General features: G+C 39.3%; 1 pseudogene; it reads left to right on the forward strand.

Moving 5' to 3' along the window:
- Positions 1–376: 376 nt before the first annotated feature.
- Positions 377–4,383, forward strand: part of LOC101662641 — a 14,134-nt pseudogene continuing 10,127 nt past the window's right edge.

Genomic DNA, 4,383 nt, shown 5'->3' on the forward strand with positions numbered 1-4,383 from the left:
CCCCGTGAGTCCGCATTTCCCTGACGCCTCCTGTCGCCTTCGCCGGAAAGGTGCGCCTGTCTTGCATTGCTCGAGACGGGAAGTTCGCAGTGGAGGCACAGGTGGGAAATTGGTCCCCATTTTTCTCCCGTTTTGCTCTTCTGTGCTCGATAGAAGAATTGCCGCTCTACCTGGCACTATATGAAGATTTTGATGACATGAACACTTTTCATCTCAGCTTGGCTTTCTAGATGAAGAAACAGGTTCGTGGACATGTTACCACGAACCGGAAGTGGTCATTACCGGAAGCCACGGGCCTGTTGTGAGGGGCTGCTCGCTTGGACCAGAGGCTCGGGCGTCGGCCTCAACACCAGCCAACTCCTTAACGGTAGGCATTATGTCCAGAAAGTTCCCAGGGAATGGAAGAGAAGAGTCGCCAACGGACAGCAAGGCCTTGACCACGGAGAGACCAGACTCAGTGCTGACTGCCAGCGCCCCGCTGTGGGTTTCCGACTGGAACTGTGCACAGAATAGAAGAAAAGCCGGTCTTCCTCGGGCGGAGCTGCTCGGTTTCAAACAGCCCCGTGCGCAACCACTGCGCCACCAGGCCTTGAAGGACACGAGGGTTCAAAGGACGGCTTCCCTCTGGACAAGGCCAACCTTGGCGAAGGAAGCTGCACCCCAGGCGGGCAATCCTACTCTGAGCATGTTTTCCCATCACGTCTTACTCTATTATGCTGTTGACATGTTTTCCTTGTCCCACCCACTTGTCACAAGGACAGACATTTTTGAGTCTTCTGACATGCCACTCCCCCAGGAGCTTGTTTGAATAATAAAAAAGTACACAACATGTGTTTGACCAAAAGTAAGCACGGAAATAGTGACTTAGAAGATTGTATAACAATTTATACCATACCATTCTATGTAGCTCTAATATAATTACTATTTTGTGTACCAACAGTTTTACGGTCTGCTGTGCACAGGAAGCTAACTAAATTACGTGTTAAGAGGAGAGAGCATGTCTAAATTTATTTTTAACTAACTAAACAGTAATTAGTCAAATAAATATTTCTTGATTGATAGCTGAATACTCTGTTGACATAAAAGCCACTTAAATTAGGATATTCTCAGTTAAAATCTGTAATTCACTTGACTCTATAAAGCATTAGATGATCATCCCATTAAGAAAATTACTAACTCTAGGTGAGCAATTTATTGTGGTATAAGCCCGCAGCTGAATCATTGGAAACAATGTGTGATGAGTTTTATTTGGGAATGAATTTTTTTTTCTAAAGTTGGACAATTATGAATTAGAAGCATTAAAATACAACATTTTAACATACAGTGTAAAACAAGGGTACTAGATTACACAGTACTGAATTTCTTTAATATTCAGAGTAGCTTTCAGTAATTCAATATTTAGCACTTGCTTCTTTTGTGATTGTTGATTGCACTCATGATTCCTGCCATCAACTCTGACTCCTAGGGACTTTATAGGATTAGAGTAGAACTGACTCTGGGTTTCCAAGACTGTAAATCTTTATGGAAGTAGAAATCACATCTTTCTCCTTTGGCTGTTGTTTAGTGAAAACTCATTAGGGCTTAATTATTAGGCAATGGTTCCAATTTAGGTGATAAAGATTACAGTATGAACTTTTATAAAACAGCCATAAAAGTATCTGAAATACAATACTATTAGAATATAAGATTTTCCCCAATATTAAAAACAACTCTACAGATTTTTATTTGAAGTTTGCTTTTTGAAAATTATAATTGTAATAACATTTCATAATGTTGATTTCCTAATAATTACCCCTTTCAATGTTAAGTGAAACTTACTGAGATTTTAAGTCAATAGAGTGAAAGGGGGCGTGTCTGATAAGCTATTACATTTCTGTTGGTGGGCAAACTGGTGGAACAACCTCGCATGAGGGGAAAAACGCTGAATAATACTTGTATAGAACTCAAGGGGAGAATACACCTGGTAGTCTGTTCTTAACTGGACGCTTTTGACCTAGCTTGTCTAGACCTTGATGTGTTATGTGCCATGTGTTATAGACTACTGGGAATTTAGACTCTGTACTTTTGAAGTGCACAACAGCTTTCATACTGCACCAGAAAGATTCCGTGTGCCAGCCCCACTAATCAAACGGGGCTTTACCTCGAACTCACCTGTAGCACATTTAAGGAACCGACTTACTCCCTTGGATGTTTTCGTGTGAGAAGAAGATGACTTCTACACCAAGATTATGGAATTGGTATTCGTTGGACTTTGGTTCAGATCTCTTCCTTTGAGGGTGCCCAGTAAATGGGACTACCATATATTCACTGTTTTAATGCCCTCCTTGCTTTCTTCTGACATATATTAGTCTGGTAGGTATAGTTCTGACTTGGTGAAAGAGTGCTTTGAAAGTTTTGCCCTATCACCAACCCCATTATTTGCATAAATAATGTACACTCACTTCAGAAATTAATCTATACAAGTCAGCAATTCATGTATTGCAGTCTGAAAAGCCTGCATGTATAATTTCCTTTTTCAACAGTGCTTTAAACTCTATACCATGGGCTAAATTAAGGATACTATCAATAGGATCACCTTATTGTGCCCCAAGGGAATGATTGATAATGCTTTCTATTATACAATGATAATGATGTTTCAAAAGTGAACCAAGAGACATGTATAAACCATACATAGATGGATGGAGTTTAAAATCCCACTTAATTCTAGTCCCAATCTAAGTTCTATGACATGGCTCTACTTGATACTTGCACTTATGAAGTGATTACTAAAGATCTGGGTGCTATAGCAAAGGGTAGTAAAGAAACCAGATGGTGCTTGGTTATCAGCAAGAATAGTGTCTGGGGTCTTAAAAGCTTGTCTTCAATCAAGCAGCCATCTAAGTGAGGTGTCTACTAAGTCTACACAGAAGAAACACACTAACCTGTGTGATTTAAGGATTATAAATAATAAAATCCAAATCTGAAGGAGGAAATGGTATCAGAGCTTAAATTGTGAACACCCAATTTGCAGAAGATGACAGTGGAAGCCTAATATCCGTTTGTAGGATCCTCACATGGATTAAGCCTTTGGCCATAGTCCAAGGATATATGACTAGCCTTCTATCAAACAGAGAGCATTTTACAGTCAAGTATGGCAGATGTGGTTAGGTTAAAATGTAACACCTTATCATTTATCTCCCTTTTGACCCATTTTAAAGTTGTTTCTGTTTTTAATATTTTCTGCTTGCTTTTTGATTGAAGTTTTCCCATGTTTTGTCTAGTCATTGTTGTGGGGTTTTTTTGTTTTTGTTTTCTTTGGTTGTTTGCTTCCTGTTTGTTTTTTTATGATTTTCTGTATATGAAATCTAGGATAGGTAGATCTCTAGAGATAAGAATGGGAATGGCAGGGAATGTTGGATGGAAACGTGGAGGTAACAACAATGAGTATGAGAAAAAAATGTTCTGAAAATCATTGTCATAATGATTTCACAATTCCTCTTACTATGATTGAATGATTAAATTATGATATATGACATATATGCCAATAAAACTAATTATTTAATTAACCAAATATAAATCTAATGACCACAAGTTTAATCCCCGGATTGTCAATTTCTTCAGAAGAGGGATGACTTAACCCCATCTCTTTATTGTGCACTTGAAAGAACTGCTGTTGCAGTCTTAGAGTGTGACTAACTCAGTACCATCAAGTTGATTCTGAATCAAAGTGACCCTTTATAGAGTTTCCAACATTGTAAATCTTTATGGTCTCATCAAATTTCTCCTGTGGAGCAGCTGGTGGGTTTGAAACCAAGACTTTGCAGTTAGCAGTCCAATGCTTACTTGACAGTGCCACCAGTGTTTCTTTGGGGTTTACTTGCAAAGAGCCTTAGTGGTGGCAAGGTTTTGTACTAGGCTGCTAATTTTTGTCAGAACTTTGGTTCCCAGAACTGCTGCTCAAAAATTGTTCTAATGTGAAGGCTTCCCTGTTTTCATTAGTCTGATGAAATGAGCATGAGCTACTCTGAGGACGAAGTCATTAAACATGATATTAGGTAATTCTTGATTAACATGTTAGCTCAGCAGCTGAGGGCCAGAGACCACTTTATACCAAAACCACCTGCAGATAAACAGGCAACTTGTCTTGACCTTTGTACCTCTTTTTTTTTCTCAACCTATTGAACAGTATCCACGGATAAATCCTAGACTGTGTATCGTTTTGGCTTGGTGTGTGGTCTCTGGAGCAGAAGGCCTAGCTTAAATCCCATCTTGATAATTTACAAACTGAGTTTCCAAATGTCACGATGCTTTGGCTTCCTCATTTGCAAATGGTAACAATAGTACTTGCTTCAATATGAAGAATAAGTAAACATTAAAAAAAAGGGCTAGCTCCTGCCCCTCTCC

This window comes from Echinops telfairi, unplaced genomic scaffold, assembly GCF_000313985.2.
Source record: "Echinops telfairi isolate 266 unplaced genomic scaffold, ASM31398v2 ScPeMD7_7;HRSCAF=31, whole genome shotgun sequence".
In the NCBI taxonomy this organism is placed as follows: domain Eukaryota; kingdom Metazoa; phylum Chordata; class Mammalia; order Afrosoricida; family Tenrecidae; genus Echinops; species Echinops telfairi.